The sequence below is a fragment of the Myxine glutinosa genome, chromosome 2 (genome assembly GCF_964187855.1).
Source record: "Myxine glutinosa chromosome 2, kmMyxGlut1.1, whole genome shotgun sequence".
Taxonomy (NCBI): Eukaryota; Metazoa; Chordata; class Myxini; order Myxiniformes; family Myxinidae; genus Myxine; species Myxine glutinosa.
Window position 1 is genome coordinate 197,455,375 of NC_136262.1, and position 13,786 is coordinate 197,469,160.

A 13,786-nucleotide genomic window follows, 5' to 3' on the forward strand; every position below is an offset into this window, starting at 1 on the left:
AAACCCAACTTCCTCACAATTATAGACCAATAACATGTCTCCCAACAACATACAGACAGACTTCTGATGGGAATCATCAAAGAAATGCTGTACCACCACTTTATACAACAAGGAGTCCCAGAGGCAGAACAGAATGGATGTCAAAGATGATGCTACGGAACAATAGACCACCAACTACTAAACAAGGACACACTCAAAAACTGTAAAACGAGAAGGACCAAATTGTCCATATCTTGGATAGACTAATATAAGAAGCTTTTTATAGTGTCCTACATTCATGGATGATAAAATGCATGCAATTGTACAGGATCAAGCCCCAGATAATCAAACTGATGGACAAAGCAATGGAGCTATGGAACACCACGTTTATATTACAGCACTCGGAAGGAAAGATCAAAATACGAGGAGTGAAGATACATCGAGTAATCTTCCAGGGTGACAGCCTTTCACCACTCCTGTTTTTCCCTGCCATGGACCCACTGAGCAACCTCATTAATGAGAAGACCATGGATACACCTTAACCTTCAATAAGAGAATGTCCAAAGATACAACAAAGTTGATACATCTACTTTACATGGATGATTTAAAACTCTCTGCACCAACCGATGAAAAATTGGCAGAACAACTCAAATTAGTGAAATGGTACTCTGACGACATTTAAATGCAATTTAACCTATATAAGTATGCCAAGTGCACATTCGTACAAGGTAAACCAACAAAAATGGGCAAAATAAAAATCGACCTAGATACAACAAAACAGGAAGTGGAGAATGAAGCATTATATAAGTTCCTCGGAGTAGAGGAGGCCCACTAAATATGCCACAAACAAATGCGCAAAACAGTTAACAAAGAATAGCTGCATAGAACAAGGCTGATCCTGAAAACGTACCTTTCCCCAAGAAACCAAATCAAAGCCATGAATCACCTAGCAATACCAGTATTCCAGTAGAGCTGTGGAATAGTAAACTGGCCACCAGAAATAAAAAAAACTAGACATAAAAACAAGGAAACTCCTCTTTATCCGAACAATGTTCCACAAAAATCAATGCATCGCAAGAATGTACCAGCAGAGACAAAAGGAGACCATAGCTTGATGGAGCTCAACCAAGTGCACAGAATAACAACTGTGGGATTGACAGAACCAGCCTGAACTGTCATATTATAAATAAATGTAAATATTAAAAATGTACTACATCATATTAAATATTGTCATATTAAAGAAATTAAATGGACCAAAATAATAATGAATACCATCACCGTATTTTTGGTGTATAAGTAGATACTTTTTTTTGCGAAGTCCACGTCTCGACTTATCTATGGTTTAAGAGATTGAATTGTATGTATAAAAAGAAATTGTTTTTTTCCGTGATTGTGATTATTTCTAAAGTAAATTGTAAAATTATTAATTTAAAATACACCGCAGCAAGTTTTGACATACCACACCCACGTCATGATGCGTCTCACATACCAAACATTTGCATCAAAAATAATAAAACAACCTGGCATGGTGTGGAGGTACGTCATCCCAGGTGAGTGGATGCAGATGGTGCGAGGAGATTTTCAACAATACAACTACAGACCAACCAGCCTGCTCCCAATCATCAGCAAGGTCATGGAATCCATCATCACCTCTGATATCAAATCCTTCCTCTTCTCAAATTCTGATCTCTTATCATCAATTTGGATTCAGACCAGGTCATTCTACTCTGGGCAGGCTGCTTCTGCTGTCTCAACAATGGATGGAGGTCCTCAACGCCACACAGGAAATCAGAGCCGTCTCCCTTGACATATGTCGTGCCTTCGATACGGTCTGGCAACCAGCGCTGCTCACCAAACTCTCCTCTTATGGTATCCATGAAAATATCCACGCATGGCTCACGGACTTCCTCTCTGGTCGCAGTCAACGTGTGGCCCTGAATGGAATTCTCTCTTCTCCCCGTCCTGTTCAGGTTGGAGTTCCTCAAGGTTGTGTTCTGGGCTCTGTGCTTTTTCTGGTCTTCATTAATGATCCCGGAAACTCTCTGGAAAATTCACTCTATCTCTCTGCTGATGACTTCACTCTCTGCACATCTGAATGAAAACACAAACTGGTCAAACAAGTGGAACATGTCTTTCAATCCTGACAAATCTCACACTCTCACTTTGTCTCTCCAAAAGGACCATCTGGACAACCCTCCCACCTACTTTCTGAACAATCCTCTCCAAGAAGTTCTGTCATTCAAGCTTTTGGGTCTCACTATCTGCCATGATCTTTCCTGGAAAACCACATTTCCAAGCTGGCCTCCAAAGCCAGTCTCCGCCTGGGCATCCTCCGTCGTGCGAAGTCCTTCCTTGGCACACCTGACATTCTCACCACATACAAAGCATTCATCCGCAGCTCAATGGAATACTGCTCTCCCCTCTGGGCTGATGCTCCTGCCTCACACCTTGCTCGGCCTCACGCTGTAGAAACCAAAGCATTCAGAATCATTGGTATCTCCCATGATGAAGCTGATTCTGAGGGCCTTCCACTCGCTCACCGCAGGAAGGTAGGTGGTCTTTCTGTCTTCTACTGACTCCTCTCTGGCCTAGCTCCCCCTGCTCTGTCCCCCAAATGTTCCTGCAGGACGCACAAGATCCGTCAGCAACCCTCTTCTGGTGAAACTGCCAAAATCAAGATTCTCTGCTCACCTTCACTCTTTCATTCCTCTTTTTTCTGCCTCTGGAACAAACTCCCTCACTCTCTTCAATCCCTCTCCTCCCTCCAGGTCTTTAAAACAACTGTCCTCCACCATCTCTTATCTTCCCCCATCCAAGTATTTGATCTTTTCTACCCTTGTTAACCCCCTTCCACTACCTCACCTCTACCCCAATTCATCGTCCTTCCATATTTCCAGTTTTACCTCCTGACAGTTTCCTTCTGTATCCATCTTGTCCACTCCATGCACCCTCCCCTGCCGCTCACCCACACCCATTGTTTGTCCAAGTCTGCCTCTCTGTTGGCCTTCAACTCTGCTGTTGATGCTTCCCCCTTCTGTCAACTGTTCCTTTTGGCCTGTTGTGCCCTGATCTGTATGACTACAAAAAACGATTTCTCTTCATGGTGAAGCAAGCCATCAGTTAGATGGGACATCGAGTTGGTTGTTCTGTCCATAGTTATACGAACCACCAGTAGCAGCCTCTTCACTCTCTGCCTCCTGGTGGTGATGACACTGGATTAGTGTCTGCAAAGTTGTGGCAATTCAAATCTGGCTTAAGGCGGCAGTATTAAGGATGAGATTGGGGCTTCTGGGAGCTGAGCTAATTTAAGGAAAATATCTGTATTGCTAACAGTGTTTCTTAAACCCCAGTTTGCTCATCAAGGATCTTTAAGAAGGGGTGAATCTGCCTTTTCTAACCGCTTTATTCTCTGACGACATGATCTTACTCTGCACATTTTGGTCAACCCTTTACAAGGCCCTTTTGTAAATTTGGGATGGGCACTTGAACGCTTTGCTGAAAAGGCAGAACTCATGCCTAAAAATTCTCCACCAAATATTTAAAAAACATCCCATGACATTTTCCAAAACAGGAGTACTACCGCCTTCATGGCAATTTTAAAACTTTCAATATGATAAGTTCATCACTTAAAGTGGGTTTAGAGTCAAATGGCCTCTTCCTGTATTTCACGTTCCTCATTTCCCTGTATTGAAGAAAACGGTGCCAAATTGCACAGAAAATCAATTCATCGCCAAAATTATAATTGGCCATAAGACAAGAAAACATGGACTTCCATGATATGTAAAAGCGCCGACAACTTGCTGAAGTCAAATATAGTGTATGAAACAGCCGATGCCAAAAATAATGCTTGGAATGTGTTTCTGTACAAACGTTGAAAATTTAACCGAAAATAGTCATTTCCTCTTATACAACCATATTTGACTGTTTTGCAACTTATCAGATGTTGCGCAGCAGATTTTTCTTGATTCCATGCACCTGTCAATGTTGAACAGATATCTCCTACATCCACGTCCGCTTGTTGCCTCCACCATCAAAGATGGACGAAGGTTATGCATTCACCCGTTTCTCTCCTTGTGAGCAGGATATCTGAAAAAGTTATGGACTGATTCGGACGAAACTTGGTGGGCAGTTTGGGTATGTTACGAGGACGGGATGATTCGATTAGATTTTGCTGAAGATCCGGATACTAGAATTGTTCACATAATTCTTCACCATTGAGAGATGCAGTCAAAAACGATAAATGGCACGATATCTCAAGAAGTTGTGGACGGATTCCGACGAAACTTTGTGGATGAGTTGGGTAGGTGACAAGAACAGGGTGAATTGATTTTGGTTCAGGTCCGAATCTAGATCCAGCCTATCAGTGAGATATAAAATGTAAAACTGTTTAGCTTGGTGGAGATATGCTTTCTACCAAATGCCGTTCTTGTTTTATTTTTGCATCGGATCTGAATTTTGTGGTCAAAATTTAACGATGTTATCGGCGATTTTTTTTTACAGATTTTAACCATTTTATAAAACCAAATTTATTGCAGTATCTGTTGTAGAATAACATACTTGATGTTTATTTATATTAGGTTATATAGTGTATATTGTAGCGTGAAATCAACAATTTTTTTCATTGGACCATGTGGAAATAACGTGGACCGAACCCTGCTATTTCCACTGTTTGTTTTACATCAGCATTGCGTTTCAGCCAATCATGTTGGGCTTGTGGTCATGTTGGGTAATTGCGAATTCCTTTTTTTCTGAGTGCAGTTCCATATTTCCATTTATGCTTACGGAAGGATAAAAATTATTGAACTAAGTGCTTCGTAACTATATTTTAAAGAACCCACGTTAGGAAGAAATGTAACAGGCAAAAAGTATAGGAGTAAACAGAGGGTGTTTAGGAAAATAACAAGGCAGACCAAAAGAGAATATGAGAAAGATGCTGCGAGGAAAATTAAACACAATATCAAGGTATTTTTAGGAGTACATATAGGGGGTGAAGAGCACGTTAGACAAGTGTGGTCCATTGAGAGATAGCACAGGGAGAGTGGTTAGTGATGAAAGCGAGATGGCAGGCTTCTTAAACAGGTATTTTGCTTCAACATTACCACAAGAACAGTCAGGAAAATTGCCAATACCTGAGAGTATATATTAAGGAGGTGAAGAAGGGCTTTTCCAGAAGATCCAGGTATGAGCACAGGTAGTAAAGGAACAGCTAGGAAAGCTAAGAGTAGTATATAGTGGCAGGGCTAACAAATATGCATCCAAGAGTTTTTACTAAAGGGAGGTCACAAATTTACTAAAGGGTGGTCACAAATTTACGAAAGGAAGGTCATGGATTTACTAAAGGCAGGTCACGGATTTACTAAAGGGAGGTCATGGATTTACTAAGGGAGGTCATGGATTTACTAAGGGAGGTCATGGATTTACTAAACGGAGGTCACAGATTTACTAAAGGGAGGTCACTGATTTACTAAAGGGAGGTCACAGATTTACTAAAGGGAGGTCACAGATTTACTAAAGGGAGGTCACAGATTTACTAAAGGGAGGTCACAGATTTACTAAAGGGAGGTCACAGATTTACTAAAGGGAGGTCATGGATTTACTAAACGGAGGTCACAGATTTACTAAACGGAGGTCACAGATTTACTAAACAGGTCACACATTTACTAAACGGAGGTCACACATTTACTAAACGGAGGTCACTTATTTACTAAAGGGGTGTCATAGATTTACTAAAGGGAGATCACAAATTTACTAAAGGGAGGTCACAGATTTATGAAAGGGAGGTCATGGATTTACTAAACGGAGGTCACAGATTTACTAAAGGGAGTTCACGGATTTACTAAAGGGAGGTCACAGATTTACGAAAGGGAGGTCATGGGTTTAATAAAGGGAGGTCATGGGTTTACTAAGGGAGGTCATGGGTTTATTAAAGGGAGGTCCTGTGTTTACTAAGGGAGGTCATGGGTTTATTAAAGGGAGGTCCTGTGTTTACTAAAGAGAGGTCATGGGTTTACTAAAGGGAGGTCATGGGTTTATTAAAGGGAGGTCATGGGTTTACTAAAGGGAGGTCATGGGTTTATTAAAGGGAGGTCATGGGTTTACAAAGATAGGTCATTGGTTTATTAAAGGGAGGTCATGGGTTTACTAAAGGGAGGTCATGGGTTTACTAAAGGGAGGTCATGGGTTTATTAAAGGGAGGTCATGGGTTTATTAAAGGGAGGTCATGGGTTTACAAAGGGAGGTCATGGGTTTATTAAAGGGAGGTCATGGGTTTACTAATGAAGGTCATGGGTTTACTAAAGGGAGGTCATAGGTTTATGAAGGGAGGTCATGGGTTTATTAAAGGGAGGTCATGGGTTTACTAAAGGGAGGTCATGGGTTCATTAAAGGGAGGTCATGGGTTAATTAAAGGGAGGTCATGGGTTTACTAAGGGAGGTCATGGGTTTATTAAAGGGAGGTCATGGGTTTACTAAAAGGAGGTCATGGGTTTACTAAGGGAGGTCATGGGTTTACTAAAGGGAGGTCATGGGTTTACTAAGGGAGGTCATGGGTTTACTAAGGGAGGTCATGGGTTAATTAAAGGGAGGTCATGTGTTTACTAAGGGAGGTCATGGGCTAATTAAAGGGAGGTCATGGGTTTACTAAGGGAGGTCATGGGTTTATTAAAGGGAGGTCATGGGTTTACTAAAACGAGGTCATGGGTTTACTAAGGGAGGTCATTGGTTTACTAAAGGGAGGTCATGAGTTTATTAGAGGGAGGTCATGGGTTTACTAAGGGAGGTCATGGGTTTATTAAAGGGAGGTCATGGGTTTACAAAAAGGAGGTCATGGGTTTACTAAAGGGAGGTCACAGATTTACTAACGGAGGTCATGGATTTACAAAAGGGAGGTCATGGATTTACTAATGAAGGTCATGGGTTTACTAAAGGGAGGTCACAGATTTACTAATGGAGGTCATGGATTTACTAAAGGGAGGTCACGGATTTACTAATGAAGGTCATGGGTTTACTAAAGGGAGGTCACAGATTTACTAATGGAGGTCATGGATTTACTAAAGGGAGGTCATGGATTTACTAATGGAGGTCATGGATTTACTAAAGGGAGGTCACGGATTTACTAATGAAGGTCATGGGTTTACGAAAGGGAGGTCATGGATTTACTAATGGAGGTCATGGATTTACTAAAGGGAGGTCATGGATTTACTAATGGAGGTCATGGATTTACTAAAGGGAGGTCATGGATTTACTAATGAAGGTCATGGGTTTACTAAAGGGAGGTCACAGATTTACTAATGGAGGTCATGGATTTACTAAAGGGAGGTCACAGATTTACTAATGGAGGTCATGGATTTACTAAAGTGAGGTCATGGATTTACTAAGGGAGGTCATGGGTTTACTAAAGGGAGGTCATGGGTTTACTAAGGGAGGTCATGGGTTTACTAAGGGAGGTCATGGGTTAATTAAAGGGAGGTCATGGGTTTACTAAAAGGAGGTCATGGGTTTACTAAGGGAGGTCATGGGTTTACTAAAGGGAGGTCATGGGTTAATTAAAGGGACGTCATGGGTTTACTAAGGGAGGTCATGGGTTTATTAAAGGGAGGTCATGGGTTTACTAAAAGGTTGTCATGGGTTTACGAAGGGAGGTCATTGGTTTACTAAAGGGAGGTCATGGGTTTATTAAAGGGAGGTCATGGGTTTACTAAGGGAGGTCATGGGTTTATTAAAGGGAGGTCATGGGTTTACTAAAAGGAGGTCATGGGTTAATTAAAGGGAGGTCATGGGTTTACTAAAGGGAGGTCATGGGTTAATTAAAGGGAGGTCATGGGTTTACTAAGGGAGGTCATGGGTTTATTAAAGGGAGGTCATGGGTTTACTAAAAGGTTGTCATGGGTTTACGAAGGGAGGTCATTGGTTTACTAAAGGGAGGTCATGGGTTTATTAAAGGGAGGTCATGGGTTTACTAAGGGAGGTCATGGGTTTATTAAAGGGAGGTCATGGGTTTACTAAAAGGAGGTCATGGGTTTACTAAAGGGAGGTCACAGATTTACTAATGGAGGTCATGGATTTACTAAAGGGAGGTCATGATTTACTAATGAAGGTCATGGGTTTACTAAAGGGAGGTCACAGATTTACTAATGGAGGTCATGGATTTACTAAAGGGAGGTCATGGATTTACTAACGAAGGTCATTGGTTTACTAAAGGGAGGTCACAGATTTACTAATGGAGGTCATGGATTTACTAAAGGGAGGTCACGGATTTACTAATGAAGGTCATGGGTTTATGAAAGGGAGGTCATGGATTTACTAATGGAGGTCATGGATTTACTAAAGGGAGGTCATGGATTTACTAATGGAGGTCATGGATTTACTAAAGGGAGGTCATGGATTTACGAATGAAGGTCATGGGTTTACTAAAGGGAGGTCACAGATTTACTAATGGAGGTCATGGATTTACTAAAGGGAGGTCACAGATTTACTAAGGGAGGTCATGGATTTACTAATGAAGGTCATGGGTTTACGAAAGGGAGGTCATGGATTTACTAAAGGGAGGTCACAGATTTACTAAGGAAGGTCATGGATTTACTAAAGGCAGGTCATGGATTTACGAAAGGGAGGTCATGGATTTACTAAGGGAGGTCATGGATTTACTAAATGGAGGTCACAGATTTACTAAAGGGACATCACTGATTTACTAAAGGGAGGTCACAGATTTACTAAAGGGAGGTCACAGATTTACTAAAGGGAGGTCACAGATTTACTAAAGGGAGGTCACAGATTTACTAAAGGGAGGTCACAGATTTACTAAAGGGAGGTCACAGATTTACGAAAGGGAGGTCACAGATTTACTAAAGGGAGGTCATGGATTTACTAAACGGAGGTCACAGATTTACTAAACGGAGGTCACAGATTTACTAAACGGAGGTCACAGATTTACTAAACAGAGGTCACAGATTTACGAAATGGAGGTCACTTATTTACTAAAGGGGTGTCATAGATTTACTAAAGGGAGATCACAAATTTACTAAAGGGAGGTCACAGATTTATGAAAGGGAGGTCATGGATTTACTAAACGGAGGTCACAGATTTACTAAAGAGAGGTCACAGATTTAATAAAGGGAGGTCATGGATTTACTAAGGGAGGTCATGGGTTTACTAAACGGAGGTCACAGATTTACTAAAGGGAGTTCACGGATTTACTAAAGGGAGGTCACAGATTTACGAAAGGGAGGTCATGGGTTTACTAAAGGGAGGTCATGGGTTTAATAAAGGGAGGTCATGGGTTTACTAAGGGAGGTCATGGGTTTATTAAAGGGAGGTCATGGGTTTACTAAAGAGAGGTCATGAGTTTACTAAAGGGAGGTCATGGGTTTATTAAAGGGAGGTTATGGGTTTACTTAGGGAGGTCATGGGTTTATTAAAGGGAGGTCATGGGTTTACTAAAGGGAGGTCATGGGTTTATCAAAGGGAAGTCATGGGTTTACTAAGGGAGGTCATTGGTTTATTAAAGGGAGGTCATGGGTTTACTAAAGGGAGGTCATGGGTTTACTAAAGGGAGGTCATGGGTTTATTAAAGGGAGGTCATGGGTTTACTAAAGGGAGGTCATGGGTTCATTAAAGGGAGGTCATGGGTTAATTAAAGGGAGGTCATGGGTTTACTAAGGGAGGTCATGGGTTTATTAAAGGGAGGTCATGGGTTTACTAAAAGGAGGTCATGGGTTTACTAAGGGAGGTCATGGGTTTACTAAAGGGAGGTCATGGGTTTATTAAAGGGAGGTCATGGGTTTACTAAAGGGAGGTCATGGGTTCATTAAAGGGAGGTCATGGGTTAATTAAAGGGAGGTCATGGGTTTACTAAAGGGAGGTCACAGATTTACTAATGGAGGTCATGGATTTACTAAAGGGAGGTCATGGATTTACTAATGGAGGTCATGGATTTACTAAAGGGAGGTCACGGATTTACTAATGAAGGTCATGGGTTTACGAAAGGGAGGTCATGGATTTATTAGTGGAGGTCATGGATTTACAAAAGGGAGGTCATGGATTTACTAATGGAGGTCATGGATTTACTAAAGGGAGGTCATGGATTTACTAATGAAGGTCATGGGTTTACTAAAGGGAGGTCACAGGTTTACTAATGGAGGTCATGGATTTACTAAAGGGAGGTTACAGATTTACTAATGGAGGTCATGGATTTACTAAAGGGAGGTCATGGATTTACTAAGGGAGGTCATGGGTTTACTAAAGGGAGGTCATGGGTTTACTAAGGGAGGTCATGGGTTTACTAAGGGAGGTCATGGGTTAATTAAAGGGAGGTCATGGCTTAATTAAAGGGAGGTCATGGGTTTACTAAAAGGAGGTCATGGGTTTACTAAGGGAGGTCATGGATTTACTAAAGGGAGGTCATGGGTTAATTAAAGGGAGGTCATGGGTTTACTAAGGGAGGTCATGGGTTTATTAAAGGGAGGTCATGGGTTTACTAAAAGGTTGTCATGGGTTTACTAAGGGAGGTCATTGGTTTACTAAAGGGAGTTCATGGGTTTATTAAAGAGAGGTCATGGGTTTACTAAGGGAGGTCATGGGTTTATTAAAGGGAGGTCATGGGTTTATTAAAGGGAGGTCATGGGTTTACTAAAAGAAGGTCATGGGTTAATTAAAGGGAGGTCATGGGTTTACTAAAGGGAGGTCATGGGTTAATTAAAGGGATGTCATGGGTTTACTAAGGGAGGTCATGGGTTTATTAAAGGGAGGTCATGGGTTTACTAAAAGGTTGTCATGGGTTTACTAATGGAGGTCATTGGTTTATTAAAGGGAGGTCATGGGTTTACTAAAAGGTTGTCATGGGTTTACTAAGGGAGGTCATGAGTTTATTAAAGGGAGGTCATGGGTTTACTAAAAGGAGGTCATGGGTTTACTAAGGGAGGTCATGAGTTTATTAAAGGGAGGTCATGGGTTTACTAAAAGGAGGTCATGGGTTTACTAAAGGGAGGTCACAGATTTACTAATGGAGGTCATGGATTTACTAAAGAGAGGTCATGGATTTACTAATGAAGGTCATGGGTTTACTAAAGGGAGGTCACAGATTTACTAATGGAGGTCATGGATTTTCTAAAGGGAGGTCACGGATTTACTAATGAAGGTCATGGGTTTACTAAAGGGAGGTCACAGCTTTACTAATGGAGGTCATGGATTTACTAAAGGGAGGTCATGGATTTACTAATGGAGGTCATGGATTTACTAAAGGGAGGTCATGGATTTACTAATGAAGGTCATGGGTTTATGAAAGGGAGGTCATGGATTTATTAATGGAGGTCATGGATTTACTAAAGGGAGGTCATGGATTTACTAATGGAGGTCATGGATTTACTAAAGGGAGGTCATGGATTTACTAATGAAGGTCATGGGTTTACTAAAGGGAGGTCACAGATTTACTAATGGAGGTCATGGATTTACTAAAGGGAGGTCACAGATTTACTAATGGAGGTCATGGATTTACTAAAGGGAGGTCATGGATTTACTAAGGGAGGTCATGGGTTTACTAAAGGGAGGTCATGGGTTTACTAAGGGAGGTCATGGGTTAATTAAAGGGAGGTCATGGGTTTACTAAAGGGAGGTCATGGGTTAATTAAAGGGAGGTCATGGGTTTACTAAAAGGAGGTCATGGGTTTACTAAGGGAGGTCATGGATTTACTAATGGAGGTCATGGATTTACTAAAGGGAGGTCACGGATTTACTAATGAAGGTCATGGGTTTACGAAAGGGAGGTCATGGATTTACTAATGGAGGTCATGGATTTACTAAAGGGAGGTCATGGATTTACTAAAGGCAGGTCACGGATTTACTAAAGGGAGGTCATGGATTTACTAAGGGAGGTCATGGATTTACTAAGGGAGGTCATGGATTTACTAAACGGAGGTCACAGATTTACTAAAGGGAGGTCACTGATTTACTAAAGGGAGGTCACAGATTTACTAAAGGGAGGTCACAGATTTACTAAAGGGAGGTCACAGATTTACTAAAGGGAGGTCACAGATTTACTAAAGGGAGGTCACAGATTTACTAAAGGGAGGTCATGGATTTACTAAACGGAGGTCACAGATTTACTAAACGGAGGTCACAGATTTACTAAACAGGTCACACATTTACTAAACGGAGGTCACACATTTACTAAACGGAGGTCACTTATTTACTAAAGGGGTGTCATAGATTTACTAAAGGGAGGTCACAAATTTACGAAAGGAAGGTCATAGATTTACTAAAGGCAGGTCACGGATTTACTAAAGGGAGGTCATGGATTTACTAAGGGAGGTCATGGGTTTACTAAAGGGAGGTCATGGGTTTACTAAGGGAGGTCATGGGTTTACTAAGGGAGGTCATGGGTTAATTAAAGGGAGGTCATGGGTTTACTAAAGGGAGGTCATGGGTTAATTAAAGGGAGGTCATGGGTTTACTAAAAGGAGGTCATGGGTTTACTAAGGGAGGTCATGGATTTACTAATGGAGGTCATGGATTTACTAAAGGGAGGTCACGGATTTACTAATGAAGGTCATGGGTTTACGAAAGGGAGGTCATGGATTTACTAATGGAGGTCATGGATTTACTAAAGGGAGGTCATGGATTTACTAATGGAGGTCATGGATTTACTAAAGGGAGGTCATGGATTTACTAATGAAGGTCATGGGTTTACTAAAGGGAGGTCACAGATTTACTAATGGAGGTCATGGATTTACTAAAGGGAGGTCACAGATTTACTAAGGGAGGTCATGGAACAAATCTATTGGAATTTTATGAGGCAGTTTGTGATTTGCATGGACAGTGCATGTGTTATGTGTCAGTTTGTTTTTTTGTGATCAATGTTAGCTCTTCCACGAGCCTCGATGTAGTATACAAAAAAATGGATTGAGTAAGTACATGTCGATTTTCAAAAGGCATTTCATGAGGTACCACATAGAAGACTGTTTTCCCATACATCCAAAGGTTGAGTCAACTGCAAATTTCCACTTTATAAATTTGCAGTTGACAACGTTTTGAAGTAAGGTAGGGATCAGAGAGGGAGTGATCAGATTCAGGACAGTTTCATAGATTGGGTAAAAGATTGGCAGATGGAGTTTAACATAAAGAAATGTGAGATGCTCGAGTTGGGTAAAAAATAAAGAAAATGGAGATTACATGATGCAAGGGGCATGCCTGCAGTACGAGACACAGGAGAAGGATCTGGGGGTGGTAATTGGGGCTTGGGGGAAGGGGTAAGCAGACAGCACAGTGCCCAACAGTCATAGGTAAAGCCAGGAAGGACACATGACTTGTTACATTCGAAATGAGGCGATTACAAGAGGATTCGGTAGAGACGTTGTCGACAATGAAAGGTACAATCAAAATAAATGCAGAAAGGTTTTTCAGCAGAATAGATAGTGACAGGACCAGGGACCACAGCATGGAATGGGCTCTCTGGGAAGGCAATGGCAACAGAAACGGTCAATGCATTCAAAGTAGAATTAGACAGGGTACCTAGATACATTTGGGTGGGTAAAGATGGGTGATCGTGATATCTGTGAGAGAATCTCTTCAAAAAGTGAATGCACTGTAGGTGCTTATTTATTTGTTGATGGAGTACAGGTATGTCAGCCAAAATGGCCTCCTGGTGTATTGTTGCCAAACCAGTTTGGTTTGTTTTTGTTCATTCATTCAACTTACACCACCAGCTAAATTCACAGCATCTCTGGTTATAAATCACAAAACAAGGTGATTGCCAAAGTTACACAAAGCGTAGTATGGTGTATAATTACAGAGATAGTTTGTTCTTGCTCTGCGC

At 41.4% G+C, this 13,786-nt stretch overlaps 2 protein-coding genes across 3 annotated transcripts in view; both read left to right on the forward strand.

Annotated features, from left to right (window-relative positions):
- The window catches only part of LOC137420956 (peptidoglycan-recognition protein SC2), a 42,078-nt gene that overhangs the window by 26,843 nt on the left and 1,449 nt on the right, over nucleotides 1-13,786 (forward strand). The gene's annotated exons all lie outside the window — the stretch shown is intronic.
- Nucleotides 1-13,786, forward strand: part of ST3GAL5 (ST3 beta-galactoside alpha-2,3-sialyltransferase 5) — a 1,112,943-nt gene that overhangs the window by 25,414 nt on the left and 1,073,743 nt on the right. The gene's annotated exons all lie outside the window — the stretch shown is intronic.